Source organism: Octopus sinensis, linkage group LG2 (assembly GCF_006345805.1).
Source record: "Octopus sinensis linkage group LG2, ASM634580v1, whole genome shotgun sequence".
Taxonomy (NCBI): Eukaryota; Metazoa; Mollusca; class Cephalopoda; order Octopoda; family Octopodidae; genus Octopus; species Octopus sinensis.
This window is the reverse complement of record NC_042998.1, coordinates 204,716,000-204,738,499: the sequence shown is the minus strand read 5'-3', so window position 1 is coordinate 204,738,499 and position 22,500 is coordinate 204,716,000.

The window sequence follows — 22,500 nt, the reverse complement described above, 5'->3', positions numbered from 1 at the left end:
ACATAGCTACCTATCTATCTATGTGTCGGTGGCACATAAAAACACCATCCGAGCGTGGTCGTCTGCCAGCCTTGTCTGGCACCTGTGTCGGTGGCACATAAAAACACCATCCGAGCATGGCCGTTCGCCAGCCTCGTCTGGTACCTGTGTCGGTGGCACATAAAAAACACCATCCGAGCGTGGTCGTCTGCCAGCCTTGTCTGGCACCTGTGTCGGTGGCACATAAAAACACCATCCGAGCGTGGCCGTTCGCCAGCCTCGTCTGGCACCTGTGTCGGTGGCACATAAAAACACCATCCGAGCGTGGTTGTCTGCCAGCCTTGTCTGGCACCTGTGTCGGTGGCACATAAAAACACCATCCGAGCGTGGCCGTTCGCCAGCCTCGTCTGGCACCTGTGTCGGTGGCACATAAAATCACCCACTACACTCTCGGAGTGGTTGGCGTTAGGAAGGGCATCCAGCTGTAGAAACACTGCCAGATCTGACTGGCCTGGTGCAGCCTTCGGGCTCCCCAGACACCAGTTGAACCATCCAACCCATGCTAGCATGGAGAGCGGACGTTAAATGATGATGATGATGATGATGATATATATAAAAGTAAATAAATGGTACAACGAAGCACCGATATTTACTGGAAAATAGCGAATGTAATAAATACGACGCTATTTTCCAGTAAATATCGGTGCTTCGTTGTAGCATTTATTTACTTTTATGTATAATTTTACCCTCACGGGCTATCCTTTACTAGAAAGCGATACTCTCGTATTGCATTACTATTTTCATTATATATATATATATATATGTGTTACATTTGCAGATGGCCATTTTGCCAATAAACACACACACACCAGTTATTTGATCTTCACTTTAGCTTTTATTATTATTATTATTATTCATGATAGTCTTACTGGAATCTGTATATTCTGTGATAGGAGAAACAGAGAACGAAGGAGTTGCTGCTCAGGGTGAGATAATCGTTTCTTTCATCTTGTGGAAAAATCTTTTATTCAAAGAGTGAGAAGAGCCTCCACCTTTTTGCCTATAATTCTTTTATTATTATTCTTTATTATTAACACAGCAGTTATGTATGATATCATTTCATCTTCTTTTTTATTATATTATTATTATTATTAGTTATGTCAGAGTTCTTTTGTCACACAATATGTAACCTCATCATTGACTGTCTGTTTTTCAGACCCCCGCCTCTTCTCTTTGGTCTTGTCCTGTCTCAGATAAGATGGGATGGCCATGGTCAGACCTCTTTTATTATAATAGAAGATGGTCCGCTCAATCATAGCTTGCCCGTGGTTAAACGATACCACCACTAATGGTTTTGATCTCACTGATGTCTGGTCTTAGAGCAAGTCTAACCAGACCAGCCTCATAGGTATATTCATTTTATAAAAGATGCCGATCTTGGCACAAATGGCTGCTTTGAGAGTCAGTAATTCTTCATTAAACAAAAAATACATGAAATAATACATCATCATCGTTTAACGTCCGTTTTCCATGCTGGCATGGGTTGGATGGTTCAACCGGGGTCTGGAAGCCAGGAGGCTGCACCAGGCTCCAGTCTAATCTGGCAGTGTTTCAGACTGGAGCCTGGTGCAGCCTCTTGGCTTCCCAGACCCCGGTCGAACCATCCAACCCATGCCAGCATGGAAAATGGACGTTAAACGATGATGATGATGAATGCAGAACTGAAGAAGTGTTGGCTTTGATGCATCATCAATTGCTGCATGTTGCATTCGGTCAGAAAACAAAGAGAGGTACAAGCATGGCTGTGGGGTTAAGAAATTTGCTTCCCAACCAAAAGGTTCTAGGTTCAGTCCCATTGTATAGCACCTTAGGCAAGGGTCTCTTACTATAGCCTCAGACTGACCAAAGCCTTGTTAATGAATTTGATACATAGAAACTGAAAGAAGCCTGTTGTATATATGTGTGTGTGTGTGTGTCTTTGTGTTGGCGTTTACCCTCCCCACACGACAACCCATTTGTCCCCCACATGACAACCCATAACTTAGTGGTTCAACAAAAGAGACTAACAGAATAGTACCAGGTTTAAAAAAAATATAGTCCTGGTGTTGATTTATTTGATTAAACGTTCAAGGTGACATCCCAGCATGGCTGCAGTCCAATGACTGAAACAAGTAAAAGATACGCCTGTCCACTCCTACCATCTGCAAACCATCTTTGCTTGATAGCATATATACAATGATGTTTTCCTCTCAATTTTCTACTTTCTTGACAAAGAGCTACATGCTTGAAATATTGAAACCTCCTTCTTTGTCTTTATGGAAAAAACATGCTTTTTACATTTGTTAATATTTTTTTGCTGTCTTTAATGAGAATTTAGATTCATCATCATCCATGTTCCATGCTGGCACAACTTGTTTGGTTCTGTTATTGAGTTTTCATTGCAAAAAAACCTTTCACTGAAACTAAACTTATACACTCCAAATAAGTTGTTGTCTTTTTGTTTGTAATAAGAAGTAAAGCTTCCAGCTTATTTATTTACATTTATTTACAGAGAAAACTTTTCAACAGCTTGTATACAACAGCTGGAACATCCGTCTTCAAAGATTGATTTCTTTATAATTCTCTGGGTTCCTGACCTAATAAATATAAAGCTATTCTCTGTCAGAAAATGACAAGAAAACAAAAAACAAAAAAACAAATATAAAAGAAACCAATTCTGGAAACAGAAACAAAACAAGGATATTCTTTGAAAGACATCAATGATGGTTTCCGCAATTGATGCAGAGAAGACAAGCATCCTTGACAGCTGTCTCTTATTTTCATTCTTTCATCATCATCGTTATAATTATTATTAAGGAGGCAGTGAGCTGGCAGAATCATTAGCATGCCAGACAAAATGTTTACTGGCATTTTGTCCTTTATGTTCTGAGTTCAAATTCCACCAAGGTTGATTTTGCCTTTCATCCTTTCACTTTCAATAGAATAAATACCAGTCAAATACTGGGGTCAATATAGTGGTGTTGCTCCTTTCTCCAAAACTTATTGGCCTTTTGCCAAAATTTGAAACCTATATTATTATCATTATTATTATTATTATTATTATTATTATTATTAAAGTGATGTAAAGGTGGATGGTTCAGTGGTTAGAGCATCGGTTTCACAATCATGAGGTAGTGAGTTCGATTCCTGGACTGGACTGTGTTGTGTTCTTGAGCAAGACACTTCATTTCCCATCACTCCAGTTCGTTCAGCTGTAGAAATGAGTTGTGACATCACTGGTGCCAAGCTGTATTGGCCCCTTTGCTTTTCCCTTGGATAACATCGGTGGTGTAGGGAGGGGAGGCTGGTATGCAGGGGTCACTGCTTGTCTTCCATAAAATAACCTTGCTTGGACTTGGGTCTCGGAGGGGAACTTTCTAGAGGCAATCCCACAGCCATTCATGACCAAAGGGTGCCTTTATCCTTTTACCCTTTTCAGGTGACAAATTGGCAGAAGGGTCAGCACAAGGGACAAAGTGCTTCGTGGCATTTCTTCCAGCTCTTGGCATTCGAAGTTCAGATACTCTTTTACTCTTTTACTTGTTTCAGTCATTTGACTGCAGCCATGCTGGAGCACTGCCTTTAGTCGAGTAACTAGACACAAGGACTTATTCTTTGTAAGCCCAGTACTTATTCTATCGGTCTCTTTTGCCGAACCGCTAAGTGATGGGGATATAAACATGCCAGCATCGGTTGTCAAGCAATGCTAGGGGGACAAACACAGACACACAAACACACACACACACATCTCTCTCTATATAAACGGCAGTTTGTCTGTCTGTGTGTCTGTGTGTCAAGTTGTACCCTCACCCTGACCACGGCTTTCAACCGATTCTCATGAAACTTGACACACACATAGCCCAATGTCATAATTCAAAACTAACGCAGCGAAAATTTGGAAAGTTCCCCCAGTTCTGAGAAAAATCGATAAATTCGACATGGGGTCGAGAATCTAAGCTTTTTATATGCAACACATTTTCTGTTGTAGTTTTCGCAACTTGCAATCGATTTTCACCAAACTCATGGTGAAGCTTAATGTTACCCTAAGAAACTTAATTCTGGCGTTAGTTTTCCATGCAATACCTTACCATCAGAAAAAATCGATAAAATCATGCCATTTTGGGAAATCGTATTCAAATTCAAGATGACATATTTTCGACAATATCTTTCACAAATTGGCAGGAATTTTTTTTTTTAATTCACAGCGAGCATTATGTCTGGTCCAAGGAGATATATGACCCTTTTTATTCCAATATGTTACTTTATCACTGGAAAAAATTGGTTAATTAAATCATATGTGGCACACATAGCAAACCGATTTGTGTATTAAACACAAACCACAGACTTTCTAGGGGACGCAATTGGTTGGGTTGAATTATCGATAGCTGTTTGATAGTTATTTGGGAGTGAAGAGAAGACATTGCAACCTACACATGCGCCTTCGTTCCCTAGAGGGAAAGGACTAGATTGGGATTATTTCCTTATGTGTTTACGGATGGTTGAATTCTGTGTGTGTGTGTGTGTATACATATATGTGGGGGTGTGCGTATGTGTGTATATATAGCGGGGGGAGCATGTGCAGGCTTTCATATTACATGCAGCTTACGTCAGTTGTTCATGTATACAAAGTTGCATTAAACACACACATGTATGTATGCATGGAAAAATGTGTGTGTGTGAGTATAATATATATGTATGTGTGTGTGTATGTATATATATATATATTTCTTCTGATATTCATACGCATCTTTGAATATATATCTATATACACACACACACACATATATATATATATATATATATATATATATAATATATATATATATATATATATATATATATATGTGTGTGTGTGTGTGTGTGTGTTTGTGTATATATATATATATATATATATCAAAATGTGACCTCGGGTGTACCGTTGGCGATTTTTTCCCTCTGTCTTCCTTTCTCTGGATCTTTCCTTCTCCTATGTTTCCGACGAAGAGCTCCGCTCGAAACGTTAAGCCCTCCTTCTTTCCTTCTTTCCTGAGCGTCCAATAATACTATATTTGTTCCACGTCCTCGCGTTGTTGTGTTTTTTTGTGCTTTCCTGTTTGGATTAACTATATATATGTATATATATATATATATAAAATCTGGCGTGTGATTGAGTGGATTTCATCCAGATAGTTTTGGCTGACGAGCTACAAGTGGATTTTTTTGTAAGTAAAATTACATTTAATTCACTAATAGCGAAACAATTGTCCCAAAATAATCTGTATTTTTGTTATTTTTTATTTGCCCTGTCCGTGTGAGCTAACAATCGTACTGACTTTCATGGGAAACATGTATTTTTGTGGTTGAAACCTTTTGGATTAACTGGTGCTAGAGTGAGCCATATAGTGACCACTCTCTTATATTTATTTTGTAAAAATATTATAATATATTATAAAATATTATAATAATCCAGGTTTCTCGGAGCACTAGGCCACTTGGTGTTGAATAGATATACTATTAAATTAGTATCTAATTCTCTCACCCTTATTAATTAATTATATATATATATATATATATATATATTTAAATATATATATCATTACAGATATAGGGTGAAATATAATTAATTTAATAAAATCAACAAATTTCACCTAGTAGTATTTCGGTATGGAAAAAGACCATATTCGGTGAAAAACTTATATAATTATAATAATAAGGGCTTTTGCAACAAGTTGCTTGACCACATACCGAAAACTTTAGAAATAGCAGCCAAAGGGCTACTATATAGTAGTAAGTTTGCCTTTATATTGTCTTCAAAAGTTTGTGTTTGGATAATATTTTTTATGTAAAAGTTGTGCAACAACTAATAAATACAAAATACATTCGGTTGTGCCAATTCTTTGCACGGGAAACCTGCCTTTGTGTGGCGTGTTTCCCCATTTTGTAAATTCCTCTTCGGCTTTCCTCGCCATTCTCTGCTTTGAGCATGGCGACTTCAAAGCCATGAAGTCGTTCTTCGAGAAGAACGGTGGTCTCCTTGGCAACGCTTACGACGTGTGTTTTCCCTCCCCTCCCCTTCCCCACAGCTTCACGAGGGGGGGAAAGAAGGGGAGGAGCAAGACAGGTGCAGGTGCGATCATGGACGCCGACACACGAAGAATTGGAAGAACCCAAACGACAGCTTCACAGTCACCACTACTACGGACAACTCTGCCACGACCACCACGACCACCACCACGACCACCACCACCACCACCACCACCACCACCATCGCCGCCACCATCACCACCACCATCACCACCACCACCATCACCACCACCACCACCACCACCACCATCACCACCACCACCACCACCACCATCACCACCACCCCCCATCCCCACCACCACCACCAACTCCACCACCACCATCACCACCACCACCACCACCACCACCATCCCCACCACCACCATCACCCCACCACAACACCAACCACCACCACCACACCACCACCACCCCCACCACCACCACCAAACTCCACTTCCACCACCACCACTCCACCACTACAACCACCACCAACCACAACCACCACCACCACCACCACCATCACCACCAACTCCACCACTACAACCACCACCACCACCACCAACTCCACCACCACCATCACCACCACCACCACCACCACCGCCATCCGCCCGCCGCCACCACCATCACCACCACCACCACCACCACCAACACCACCATCACCAACACCATCGCCGCCACCACCATCACCACCATCACCACCACCACCACCATCACCACCACCACCACCATCACCACCACCACCGCCACCACCTCCACCACCACCACCACCACCAACTCCACCACCACCACCATCACAACCGCCGCCACCACCACACCACCACCACCATCACCAACTCCACCACCACCACCACCACCACCACCATCACCACCAACTTCACCACCACCACCACCACCATCACCATCATCACCAACTCCACCACTACAACCACCACCACCACCACCACCACCACCACCACAACCATCACAACCACCACCTTGGCTTTATTCAGAAAATTCTAGAGTTTCTAAGATATTTGCTGTTTTTTCTTCTGCAATTTCAACCAATCAATGGCGTCTATTGCGCAACAACCAATAAATACATTCGGTTGTGCCAATTCTTTGCACGGGAAACCTGCCTTTGTGTGGCGTGTTTCCCCATTTTCTAAATTCCTCTTCGGCTTTCCTCGCCATTCTCTGCTTTGAGCATGGCCACTTCAAAGCCATGAAGTCGTTCTTCGAGAAGAACGGTGGTCTCCTTGGCAACGCTTACGACGTGTGTTTTCCCTGCCCTCCCCTTCTCCACAGCATCACGAGGGAGGGAAAGAAGGGGAGGAGCAACACAGGTGCAGGTGCGAGCATGGACGCCGACACACGAAGAATTGGAAGAACCCAGACGACATATATCTATATATATAAAACTGTAGTTGTGTGAGTGTCTGTCCCCTTCGATTTAGATTCCTAACTCCTCCCACATTTTGCGGTGCAGTTTAACCAAATTCGGGTATCTTATAGTCGTGAGTCATATCGAGCCCGTCTGACTATTAGCGCGCGTCAACGATGAGTCTACGATTTAAAAAATAATTTAACATCATTTTTTATTCCATTTTAATGCATAAAATGCATCGTATGTCGATGGCGGCGGAGTTGGCGTCCACGCTCACAGCTGCACCTGTTTGCTTCTCCCCCTTCCCTCCCTCGTGAAGCTGTGGGGAAGGGAGTGTAAAGAAATCAACGTCGTAATGCATTGTTAAGGAAACCAGCGTTCTTTTAGAACAACGACTTCATGGCTTGAAGACACTGAGTCAACGATTTAAAAAAAAAATTATCATCATTTTTTATTCCATTTTTAATGCATTTTTTTGCTATAACTCTCTAAAAATACTTATATAGTTATTTCCCTTACAAACCCGAGCAACGCCGGGCAATACTGCTAGTCTATATATATAAAACTCTAGTTGTGTGAGTGTCTGTCCCCTTCGATTTAGATTCCTAACTCCTCCCACATTTTGCGGTGCAGTTTAACCAAATTCGGGTATCTTATAGTCGTGATTAATATCTAGCCCGTCTGGCTATTAGCGCGCGTCTACGATGAGTCTACGATTTTAAAAATAATTTAACATCATTTTTTATTCCATTTTAATGCATAATTTTTCGTGTGTCGATGGCGGCGGACTTGGCGTCCACACTCACACCTGCACCTGTGGGGAAGGGAGTGTAAGGAAATCAACGTTGTAAAGCGTTGTCAAGGAGACCAGCATTCTTTTAGAACAACGACTTCATGGCTTGAAGACACCAAAACAGAAATGGCTAAGAAAGCCCGAATTGGCATCTATAAGGGAAGTAACTCTCTAAAAATGCTTATATAGTTATTTCCCTTACAAACCCGAGCAACGCCGGGCGATACTGCTAGTATATATATATATCTATATATATAAAACTGTAGTTGTGTGAGTGTCTGTCTCCTACGATTTAGATTCCTAACTACTCCCACATTTTGCGGTGCAGTTTAACCAAATTCGGGTATCTTATAGTCGTGATTAATATCGAGCCCGTCTGGCTATTAGCGCGCGTCTACGATGAGTCTACGATTTTAAAAATAATTTAACGTCATTTTTTATTCCATTTTAATGCATAATTTTTCGTGTGTCGATGGCGGCGGAGTTGGCGTCCACACTCACACCTGCACCTGTTTGCTTCTCCCCCTTCTTCCCTCCCACGTGAAGCTATGGGGAAGGGAGGTAAGGAAATCAACGTCGTAAAGCGTTGTCAAGGAGACCAGCGTTCTTTTAGAACGACGACTTCATGGCTTGAAGACACCAAAACAGAAATGGCTAAGAAAGCCCGAATTGGCATCTATAAGGGAAGTAACTCTCTAAAAATGCTTATATAGTTATTTCCCTTACAAACCCGAGCAACGCCGGGCGATACTGCTAGTATATATATATATCTATATATAAAACTGTAGTTGTGTGAGTCTCTGTCTCCTACGATTTAGATTCCTAACTCCTCCCACATTTTGCGGTGCAGTTTAACCAAATTCGGGTATCTTATAGTCGTGATTAATATCAAGCCGGTCTGGCTATTAGCGCGCGTCTACGATGAGTCTACGATTTTAAAAATAATTTAACATCATTTTTTATTCCATTTTAATGCATAATTTTTCGTGTGTCGATGGCGGCGGAGTTGGCGTCCACACTCACACCTGCACCTGTTTGCTTCTCCCCCTTCTTCCCTCCCACGTGAAGCTATGGGGAAGGGAGGTAAGGAAATCAACGTCGTAAAGCGTTGTCAAGGAGACCAGCGTTCTTTTAGAACGACGACTTCATGGCTTGAAGACACCAAAACAGGAATGGCTAAGAAAGCCCGAATTGGCATCTCTAAAGGAAGTAACTCTCTAAAAATGCTTATATAGTTATTTCCCTTACAAACCCGAGCAACGCCGGGCGATACTGCTAGTATATATATAAAACTGTAGTTGTGTGAGTGTCTGTCCCCTTCGATTTAGATTCCTAACTACTCCCACATTTTGCGGTGCAGTTTAACCAAATTCGGGTATCTTATAGTCGTGATTCATATCGAGCCCGTCTGACTATTAGCGCGCGTCTACGATGAGTCTACGATTTAAAAAATAATTTAACATCATTTTTTATTCCATTTTAATGCATAATTTTTCGTGTGCGATGGCGGCGGAGTTGGCGTCCATGGTCACACCTGCACCTGTTTGCTTCTCCTCCTTCTTCCCTCCCTCGTGAAGCTGTGGGGAAGGGAGTGTAAGGAAATCAACGTCGTAATGCGTTGTCAAGGAGACCAGCGTTCTTTTAGAACAACGACTTCATGGCTTGAAGACACCAAAACAGAAATGGCTAAGAAAGCCCGAATTGGCATCTATAAGGGAAGTAACTCTCTAAAAATGCTTATATAGTTATTTCCCTTACAAACCCGAGCAACGCCGGGCGATATAAACGGCAGTTTGTCTGTGTGTGTTTCTGTGTGTGTTTGGTTGTACCCTCACCCTGACCACTGCTTTCAACCGATTCTGATGAAACTTGACACACACATAGCCCAATGTCATAATTCAAAACTAACGCAGCGAAAATTTTGAAAAGTTCCCCCAGTTCTGAAAAAAATCGATAAATTCGACATGGGGTCGAGAATGAGAAACACAAACCACAGACTGTCTAGGGGACGCAACTCGACCTTTTTTTACTCTCAAAAAAAAATTTACCATCATTTTTTTTCTATTTTTTGGCTATAACTCTAAAAATGCTTTATAGTTATTTCCCTTACAAACCTGAGCAACGCCGGGCGATACTGCTAGTATATATATAAAGCTGAAGTTGTCTGTGTATGGCAGGTTTGGTAGCCTTCAACTAACACTCTCTCCTCCGAGACCCTGCGGCACAAGTTGACCAAAATTGAGAGTATGATAGAAGACGGCTTGCTCTTCCTTCCATAGAAGAAAAAATTCAAATCGGACCATGTTAACACCAATAATTATTTACATCAAAAAGATGCTTTTTTTCTATGAAAATCCCTATTTTTGACGATTTTTTTACTGCTGTGTCGCCATTTTTCGGTGTATTTCAACCAGAAAAATGTTCACTTAAAGAGAATAACAAGCTACATAATGCACAATTTTTACTTTTCAAAAATTCCAATTCTAAAGGGTCGAAACAAACCCTAGCAACGCCGGGCGATACTACTAGTATATATATATATACATATATACGTCGGGCTTCTTTCAGTTTCCGTCTACCAAATCCACTCACAAGGCATTGGTCGGCCCGAGGCTATAGCAGAAGACACTTGCCCAAGGTGCCACGCAGTGGGACTGAACCCAGAACCATGTGGTTTGTTAGCAAGCTACTTACCACACAGCCACTCCTGCGCCTACTGGTGAGGTCAATTTTGTTTGTCATCCTTCAGGTGGTTGATGTAATCTACTCACCCCTCCCCTCAAAACATTAGTTTCCTGCTGCCATTAGAGAGAATTAACATAGGACCATGCTCAAGAATAGCATTAATGTAACCACAGCATATATATATATATTGATTTCGACTTCGATTTCACTTCACCGAGTTTGATTTCAAAGTGAAATCAAACTCGGTGACTGGCATCCGCTGCTAGTGGAGCGCTAAGAGTACCATACGAGTGAGATCGTTGCCAGAGCAACAAGCTGGCCTTTGTGCCGATGGCACATTAAGCACACCATTCGAGTGTGATCGTTACCTGCGTCACCTTACTAGCACTTGTACTGGTGGCATGTGAAACATTCGAGTGAGGTCGTCACCAGTACCGCTGGAGTGGCTCCTGTGCAGGTGGCACGTAAAAGCACCATTTGGGCGTGGTCGTTGCCAGTACCACCAAACTGGCCCTTGTGCACCCACTACACTCACAGAATGGTTGGTGTTAGGAAGGGCATCCAGCTGTAGAAACTTTGCCAGATTAGTTTGGAGTCTGGTGCAGCCATCTGGCTTGCCAGCCCACAGTCAAATCGTCCAACCCATGCTAGCATGGGAAGCGGACGTTAAATGATGATGATGATGATATATGTATATATATATACACATATATACATACGCAGAGAAAGATATGTGTGTGTGTATGTCAAGTCATTTGTGAGGTCTGTCAGGAGTTCTGTTGGTGACATGGAATCCAGTAGAACTGGTTGCATGGTCAGGGGCCAGCAGCAACTAAACCAGCACCACACCACTAGCGTGGCCTGGTGGGGAAGGTTGCTAGAAACCCAGCAGGACTAAAAACAAGACCCAATGTAGGTCCAACCCCTATCTAGCAACAGCAGGGGCACTCAGAAATTCCAGGCTGGTGTCCAGCAGGATGGAAGATCACTGGGAAGTACTACTCAGATTTTGTTAAAGCATGTTGGAACCCTTTGCTGGTGCTTGAGATCACAGGGATCCCACTTCCTGAGCCCTATTAGCATTAGGTACCTTGCCTAAGTTTGTCTCTGAATTATGACAATAGGGTGGAATGAGATATGCCAAACCATATGGACCTGTAATTTTGAACAAATATTGCTTTTGTCATTGATGGTCATTCTTGTTGACAGACATCTCATATCATCATCATCGTTAAATGTCCTTTTTCCATGCTGGCAAGGTTTCTACAGCTGGATGCCCTTCCTAATGCCAACCACTACAAGTGTGTAGTGGGTGCTTTCTACATGTCACTGGCGCAAAGGGCCAGAGGAGCTGGCATCGACCACGATTGAATGGTGCTTTTTACATGCCACCAGCATGGAAGGCAGTTAAAGTGGCACTGAATTTGGCCATGTTCGGATGTTGCTTTTTATGTGCTCCTGGCATGGGCCTCACAACTACAATTTCCATTTGATTTCATTTTGATATTGCTGATGTTGATGTACCTAACTCAGTAGGTCTCCTCAAGCACGGCATGTCACCCTACGATCCGAGGTACTTTTAAGTGGGCTGGTTATGCGACACTGGTGCAGGTTACAGCTGTGGACTCACTTTATTTGCCGGGTCTTCTCAGTCACAGCATACCCTCAGAGGTTCTCGGTCTTTTATCATTGCCTCTGTGAGGCCCAGCGTTCGAAGGTCATGCTTCACCACCTTATCCCGTGTCTTCCTCGGTCTCCCTCTACTCTGGATTCCTTCAACAGTTTGGGAGTGGCACTTCTTCACACAGCTCTCCTCATCCATCCGTAGTACATGACCATACCAATGCTAACGTCTCTCTTGCAATCCGCATCTTAAGTCCAGCATTTCTCCCAGGGCGCTTACACTCTGTCGTGTGTGCACACTGACATTACACATCCAGCAGACCACCTTCTTTCCAGTTACTTCCACCCACCCATATCTATTACTGGGTAGTTATGAATCTCCTCTCTATCAAGATCCTTGTCCCCCTGCCATTGTCATAACCTCTCAACACTTGGCACAAACTCACTTCCCTCACTCATTTGGAGGGTTGTCTTGCAAATTGCTCGGTCACTTCACTAGTGCTGGTGCCACATAAAAAAAAAAAACCCAGTACATTCTGTAAAGTGGTTGGCATTAGGAAAGGCATCCAGTTGTAGAAAGCCAGAACAATTGAAGCTTAATACTGTCCTCAGACTTATTGAATCCTGTTAAACCAGCCAACACATGCTGACATAGGAGAGAGACATTATATGATGAAGATAACACACACAGACAGGTGATAATCTGGTTGAATATCTCTTTCACTTTCACTCTTTCACTTGTTTCTATCATTTGACTGCGACCATGCTGGAGCACTGCCTTTAGTTGAGCAAATCGACCCCGGGACTTATTCTTTGTAAGCCTAGTACTTATTCTATCGGTCTCTTTTTGCCGAACTGCTAAGTGATGGGGACATAAACACACCAGCATCGGTTGTCAAGCAATGCTAGGGGGACAAGCACAGACACACAAACATACATATATATATACATATATACGACAGGCTTCTTTCAGTTTCCGTCAACCAAATCCACTCACAAGGCATTGGTCGACCCGGGGCTATAGCAGAAGACACTTTCCCAAGATGCCACGCAGTGGGACTGAACCCGCAACCATGTGGTTGGTTAGCAAGCTACTTACCACACAGCCACTCCTGCACCTATAAATATGTTTACCTTCAATTAATAGTTATAATGGGGAGGCACATGGCCTAGTGGTCAGAGCAGCGAATTTGCAGTCGAGGGATCGTGGGTTCGAATCTCAGACTGAGCAATGTAGTGTGTTCATGAGCGAAACACCTAAGCTCCACACAACTCTGGCAGAAGGTAATGGTGAACTTCTGCTGACTCTTTTGCCACAACTTTCTCTCGCTCTTTCCTCCTGCATCTTGCAGCTCACCTGTGATGGACCGGCGTCCCATCCAGGTGGGGAACCTATACACCAAGGAAACCGGGAAAATTGGCCCTTATGAGCCAGGCATGGCTCAAGAAGGAACAAACAATATATGTAATAGCCAATATTTCTTTATAGTGAAGTTCTTCATTTTTAGACAATCATTTAACCATTTTGATGTCAACCGGTTTCAGACTGGCCTTGCTCCGATAATACAAGCTTCCTGTTTTAATAAAAATTCCCCATTAATTAATGTTCCAAATGCCAGTTTAATTATGACAGTTATTTTATTAAAAGCTTCATCATTTTCTAAACTAACTGAAATAAACAGAGTCTCTACCAACAGAAATATGGCAAGAAAAGTGCTTCTTTGTTAAGGTCAGGTTCCTGGTTATATGTAGGTAAACTGAGTGGCTTATTCTTTTACTTGTTTCAGTCATTAGACTCTGGCCATGCTGGGGCACCACCTCGAAGAATTTTAGTCAAACAAATCAACCCCCACCCAAGACTTCTTTTTTTTAATTCCAGGTACTTATTCTTATTTCCTTATTGCCCACAAGGGGTTAAACACAGAGGGGACAAACAAAGGGATAAAGTCGATTACATTGACCCCAGTGCGTAACTGGTACTTAATTTATCGACCCCCCAAAAAATGAAAGGCAAAGTCAACCTCGGCGGAACTTGAACTCAAAACCTAACAGCAGACGAAATACCGCTAAGCATTTCACCCGGCGTACTAACGTTTCTGCCAGCTCACCACCTTATAAATCCCAGGTACTTATTCTGTTAGTCTCTTTTGCCAAATTGCTAGGTTATGGGGACGTAAACACACCAACACTGATTGTAAAGTGATGTGTGTGTGTGCGGGGAGACAAAGACATACATACATATATACAATGGGCTTCCTTCAGTTTCCATCTATCAAATCCACACAGATGGTTTTGGTCAGTCCAAGGCTTTTGTAGTAGACACTTACCTTAGGTGGGACAGATCCTGGAGCCATGCATTTGGGAAGCAAGCAGCTATACCTGCATCTATATTATGTGAGTTTTGTAAAAATACTGAACACCTGCTCCTGATTGCAAACAGGTACCATAGAACATCAGAGGTCAGCTGGGAACCTGATAGGGAAGAAACCTGATGCTTATATATTTAGAAGGGTCACTCTGAGCAAATATTCCCAGGATTCCCATGATGGCATACAACCCCAAGAAAAAGGATGGAGGTATCATTCTTGATTGATCTTTGATAATTCTAACTTACTCTTTTACTTGTTTCAGTCATTTGACTGTAGCCATGCTGGAGCACTGCCTTTAGTCAAGCAAATTGACCCCAGGACTTATTCTTTGTAAGCCTAGTACTTTTGCCGAACTGCTAAGTTATGGGGACGTAAACACACCAGCATCGGTTGTCAAGTGATGTTGGGGGACAAACACAGACGCACAAATACATATATATATATATGACGAGATTCTTTTCAGTTTCCGTCTACCAAATCCACTCACAAGGCTTTGGTCAGCTTGAGGCTATAGTAGAAGACACCTGCCCAAGGTGCCACGCACTGGGACTGAACCCAGAACCATGTGGTTAGTAAGCAAGCTACTTATCACACAGCCACTCCTACTCCTTGTGTTAAAACTTTAGCACAAGCAATTTTGAGGGGAGGGGGCAATACTTGGTGCTACATTTTATTGACCCCCAGAGGGATAAAAGGCAAAGTTGACCGCGGTTAGAGTCCAGGCCAAAGAAATACCACCAAACACTTTGACCAGCACTGGAACAAGTTTGCCAGTGTGTTGCCCTGTTTTCAGTAATTATATTTATTGTAAGAAAGTGATGAGAATAAAAGCAAAGGAGCATAGCAAATTTTACTAACCTCAGTACATAACTGGTATTGGATGGTACTCAACCTTCAAAATATGAAAACAAAGCTCACTCAGCCTTAATTGAAAATCCCAATAGAGATTACTGTGAGGCCCAACAGCCAAGTGAGCTAGTTTCAACCATTGCACTTATTGTTCCAAAGTAATAATTCTGATTTTGGCCCATGTCCAGCAATTCTGAAGAGAGGGGTCAGTTTATTACATCACCCTACTCACAGAATGAAAGACCTCAGTGCTATTTGAACACAGAATGCAAAGAGCCGGAAAAAAAAAAAAAAACTGCCACTAAGCATTTTGTGTGACTTGCTAACGATTATTGTTTTAATAATAAATTCATTAGTGATAGCCTAAAACCACTTTGGTAATGCTTGTGCACATGGGGTGGAGTAGGAGGGGGTCTTCCCCACCCCCATCTCATCCCCTAACACTATTGTGGTTGTGATCACCTGAAAGCAGAACTATACCCCACCCCCTTCAGTTACCTTTGTCCCCTTCTTGGAACCACAATGTGCCCCCTCCAGCCATTGTTCTCTGTCTCTGCTACACTCTATCTTTAACGTCTTTCATATCTGCTTTCATCCTCAATTCTCTACACCACTTATATTAACCCCCCCTCCAGGATATGTCTTAACACATCTCCACCACCAACACTCTTTCACCCTGTCATTCTATCTTCCTCCCTCCCTCCCTCCCTCCCTCCCTCTGCTATACATTAACCTCTTACCAACTGGCACAAAGCCACAGTCAATGGGTCTTTAGGTTGCAAGTTACTTGGTAACCCTGCCCCGTGCTGGTGCCACCTAAAAGTGTTTGGCATTGGGAAGGGCATCCAGCCATAGAAACCATTGCCATAACAACCAACAGAGCTGGGCTCAGCCCTCCAGCCTTGCCAGCTCCTGCCAAACCATCCAACCCATGACAGCATGAAAAAAAGACATTAAATGAGGATGAAAATTTATTTCTTCACCAAAAAGATGAGGAAATTTGAGTCTATTGTTGGCAATTAACAAAACACTCATCACTTATATGGTGCTCCTACTGCCAGTTGTGAGGTATATGTCTTTATGGTATCTATTTACAGCTAAGTGAACTGGGCCATTAAACAGATTCATTTGGTGACAAGGATTAAGTCATCAATTAAGCATCTCTAATTCCAACTATCAATCAACTTGGCTTATGTTATTGCTGCGATAATGACAATTATTAAAAAAAAAACAAAAAAAAAACAAACAACAAAACGAGGAAATGAAAGGTTTTTTTTTTATAAAGAAAAGACAAATAAATTCAACAACAAAAAATTGGTAATGGAATAAAAGAATTGTTTATAAAAATATTGTTAAAAAAAAAAGGTTAATGTTTAACATTTTAAATTAATTCATATAAATTAAGAAGTATGTTACACCATGTGTAACCTTAAAAATCATTTTGATCAGCAGGTGGTACATGTCATTTCTAAAATCATGTGATGAGCAGGGGTTTATATTTTCTGACAGTCATCTGATCAGAAAATGTGGGGTCCATCATTTCCAAAATCACATTGATCATTAGAATGTATAAGAATTGTTTAAACTGTTCAGCTCAACGAGGAGGATTATTTCTGGAAATCATCCAGATTAACGAGTGAGTATATAATTGTTTGTTCAGATGGATGTGTGGGAGGATGGGTGGAGTGGGGGGAGGGGGACGAGCTACAATTAAAACTGACAAACTCGATTTGAAGCATTTTGTTTTAAGACAGTGGTCAAGCTCACCTTGGAGTTCTGGGTGAGTAAAGGAGTGGGATGAAGGATAGAGAGGGTGGTGGTGTTGTTGTTCCAGCAGTGGTTGACACTGTACTAGTCTGGAGATCAAAATTCCTGGCAAACTTTGCATGGAAAGTAAATAATTACTGAAATACTTCACATGGAAAGCAAGAAAAAAACAAAAAAAACAAAACAAGGTTTTGAAATTAAAAAAATTTAGAAAACAAAATAAAAATTATGGCAAACCATGTTGGTGGCTAACAATATAAATAAAATCATAAATAAATTGTAAAAAACAGGTTTTTAATATGGTCAAGAGTGGATTTTCTAAAACCTTGAAAAATAGTTTCAAAATCTGCAGTGCAACTGGCATTCCTTGTGGTGCACCCAGACACTCTTCATGGTGCATCTGCTTATCCCGTGTGGTGCACCCAGACACTCTTCATGGTGCATCTGCTTATCCCTTGTGGTGCACCCAGACACTCTTCATGGTGCATCTGCTTATCCCTTGTGGTGCACCCAGACACTCTTCATGGTGCATCTGCTTATCCCTTGTGGTGCACCCAGACACTCTTCATGGTGCATCTGCTTATCCCTTGTGGTGCATCCAACTGGCAGATGAGAGCAACTGGATTGGAGTAAAATTATGGACAAGAGTGGAGAGTGAGTGTGGCTGCCACGGGAGAAGAGAAAACTGAAGACAAATAAAGCCAGAGATGAGTCGAGTGTGAGTGTGATGGGAACATTAAATCTAGGAGGGATTTATTGCTTGAGTGGAGTGTGGAGTGATAGTCTGAATGTCCAGCTAAGAACAGACAGACGTGAGATTGCTGAATAAAACTCAATAGCAACAACATGGAGTTTAGTTTCAATGAGGAAACCGTTTTGCTTTGTCTTTTTTGAAACAGACCATTCCAGTATTCCAAAGAGTTGTTCTGTAACAGAACAGCCAAACTTACAAAGCAGAGAAAAACAGATTTCCTTCAAAAAGTAAATGAATGTATTAATCTTAATATTAATTATGATCCTTGTTAGAAATATTTAATTAATTGATAACTAATAACATTTAGCAAGGAAGAAAACTTTTATGAAGTGAAACTTCATTCAAGAAATTTCTACGTTTCTTTTAAAATGGAAGACCAGACAATTTCTGTATTCCTTGTAAAAATAATGATTATAAACTGAAGTCCAACAACTTAGGACAATACTGACCACAATAACAACAACAGTGACATAAAAGGAGTGAAGGTCAAACAAAGTACCACAGACATACATATATGTACACACAACCTCTCCATACATACATATATATATATACACACACACACACACACATTAGTTTCAAATATGGCAGAGGGCCTGCAATTTCGGGGAGGGGATAGATCAGTTACATTGAGCCGAGCACTCAAATGGTGCTTATTTCATCAACCCCAAAAGGATGAAAGGCAAAGTTGATCTCAGTGGAATTTGAACTCAGAACCTAAAGACAGATGAGATGCCTCCAAGCATTTTGTCCAGTGTGCTAATGATTCTGCCACCTTTCTACCTTTATTTATATTCATATATATATAGTGTGTGTGTGGGTATTGAGTCAGTAGTTTGTAGTTAAAGGCAATATGAGAAAATAAGACATTTGAGGTGGTGTTATTGATTTGGGTTTTAATGGGTAACACACACATTATACATACCCCTAAGCATATGTGTATATATATATATATATATATATATATATATATATATATATATATATATATATATATGAAAAGAGAGTTTCATGGCAACTTTCTTTCACTTCTCAAGGTTCATTCAAACAGTTATATATATATATATATATATATATATATATATATATATAATGAACAAACAGCTAAATGAATGTGTGTGCATTTAAGCAGAAAAGCTGACTCCATCTGGTGAAATAGAGTCAGATTAATTCAGAGTTGAAATACTGTGATTCATGACTCAGAATGACAAACTAATAACAATAATTATAATAATATATATATGTATATACACACACACACACCTCATGTACACACCCTAAGTATCTGACTAACCTCTCGGCTGCAAGAGTACCCATGTAGAGCTGGTATCATCATTAACAACAACATTAGCAAAAAATAAAAAAAAAGGAATATCCTGAAAGAAACTTCTAAATTATTCAGTGAACTCAATTCCAATAAAATAATGGTAATATTTTATTGGCACCAGATGTATGTATGCAAAGTGAACAGAGGCAAGATTTGAGTCAAGAATGTAAAAGAATTACAGAAAATACAAGGTGTTTAGTCAAAAACCATTCCTGTCAACTTATTTGGCTGACTTTCTCAAAATATTCTCTTAAATTCTATTTTTTTTCCCCATTTTCATGTTTTAAATATTTTACAAATCAAATGTGTTAAATGAGGATTAATATTCTTCTAAAATAACAGTATTACTATAAATAATATTGTTATGTCTTGGGAGGGCCATTATGCCAATAACACATGCACTGGTTCAATATCGCTTCCTCATTGTCAGTCAATTGGTTATATATCTAACCGACTGACTAAGCAATCGTCTGTTTAATGTGCAGGTTAAACACTCAACCGGCTGTTTCTCGGTCAAAGTTCCTTTGTCGCTGTCTGTGATCTTTTCAGTGACTTAGTGACTTTTCCTCTCACTCCAAGACCAGCTCTGCGTCTGAGAATTGGTTTTGTGTCTGACTGTGTGTGTGTGTGTATGTTTGCTTAGAAGAGGAAGTAAGGGTGAGAGTAAATGGTGTGTTTGTGTTGCATGTGTGTGTGTGTGGTTGTGTGTGTGTCCATTAGCCATCTGTGATCTCTTTAAGGGTTCAGACTTTAGAGTGAGAGGGGAAGTTGCTGAGTCACTGAAAAGGTTGCAAACAGCGACTAAAGAACTGACCAACAAATAGCCGATTGACTGTTTAACCAGCACATCAAATAAATGATCGATTAGTTAGTTGGTTAGATATATAATCAACTGACTAACAATAAAGAAGTGATATTAAACCAGTGCATGTGTTATGATTGGCGTAACGACCCACCTAAAACACAACAAAACTTCTTTTGTGACATGAATTCACATCCTTGCAAACCAAATACAAAAACTAAGTAATCTTAAATAATAATTTTACTTCGAACATTTTAAAAAAACAGAAAAAACAGTTGAGGGATATTTTTTATAAAAAAGAAAATATATTCATTATGTAAACAAAAGTTAATTAAAACAACTTTAATGCTAATGAAATATAGTCAACATATCGACCACAATAAAAGAGACATTTATCATATTGCTTTCAATGGATGAATAATGGTCTAAGGCTGTGTCAGGAACCATTATAATAAAAAACAATTTGGTTATTGTCAAGGGTTGGGCCTTTCTCAAAGTCAATTGCAGTGAAATATAAATGGTTTATAGGAAATCTCACTGTAAACATTTTTGGTGTAGGAAAGTGCTATCATAAAATTGACCTCTCCCACCCCCCACCGATTTCTTAAAATGGCAACTTCATCAATTAACCCACCAATTAGAGACAGGTAATTTCTTTAAAATGAGTTATCTAGTTTACAGTCTGCAGGTGTGCCTCCTTTACAGCAAAAATGTTTATGGTGAATTTTCTGGACACGAATATAACGTATTTGGTTTTAACTACAGAAGCAAATCTGGGTAAAAACAGTCGGCTTTCTAAGGACTCAATACTGGTGTTTTTGTTTGGCAGTAAGCCACATATTTATAGAACAGGAGGAATAGGATTATATGACATTCATGCCTTTCCAAGAGTTATTTGTGGCAAAAATGAAAGAGCTGCAACCAAGAATTAAGGAACAGGTTGCAAATTAATTGCTTCAACAGTTTACCAATTTTCTATACACGCATGTGTGCGTGTATACACACACTGCAACTAATGACATACAATAAATAAAAAAAAAACATTAACAAGTCTTAACAAATTGTCGTTTATAACAGCAGTTTTAAAATTTTGTTTTAGTAACTATTTTTCAACAAAATGTTAAAATTTTAACAATTGGTGACAAAAGATTACTTTGCTTTTTTGAAAAAAAGGGGTTTTCACTGGTAGAGCATCAGAACAACATTTGAATATTTTCTAAGTTTCTATTTAAGTAAAGAATTCTAAAATAATTAAATCAATAAGCAACATGAAGTCAAAGGCGAATGTGAAGAAACCACTGCATTCCATGTTTAAGAGTTTTGAAACTAGCTGTGAACAGTCACAAATATATATAAATACATACGACACACATTTATGTTCTGTCATATTTAACCTGTTCAGGTCTGCTTGGCAGTTGGAAGCCCTTTCACTATTGTGGAAACGTTGGGTTATGAACGATGCAGTCAGCTCAACTGATGCCTGCATTTCTGCGTTGTTGTGCTTTGTCAATTATAAATACTAAATTTGTTCTTAGTTACCTGATGCAGCAGGAGAGGATGGGTTCAGTATTTGTAGCTGATGCCATGCAATAATGCAGAAATGCATGTGACTACCAGCATCCATAGCCCAATCTGTTTTTTCACACATTATTCATGAAGAGAAACTTCTTCCAAGAATATTTCCACAGCAATAGGTCTTCTCATCTCTGAATGGGCATCAACAAGTAAAATATGACTGTACACGTGTGTGTGTGGTGTGTGTGTAATTGAGTCACAAACAAATCCCATTTGTGTTAGCAGCCACAGTTTAAAATATATAAAAATGTATTTTTAGTTGAATCTCAGATTAATGTCCAAAATATAATTAAAAAAAAAAACGCCCTCATTTTCCCCCACCTCCCCCCATTAATTAATTCACATTTTCCTTTGTTTTCATGACATATTTTTGTTTCAGCTGAACAAGCACAATGTATGTAAGTAGATGGGGCTCTGCATAAAGCCCACCACTTCACATGTTTTGTGCAGGAGATAAAAACCAGAACAATCGATTTGTTTGTGTTCCATCATACAACAATAACAACAACTTCTACTTATGTACAACAACGCCT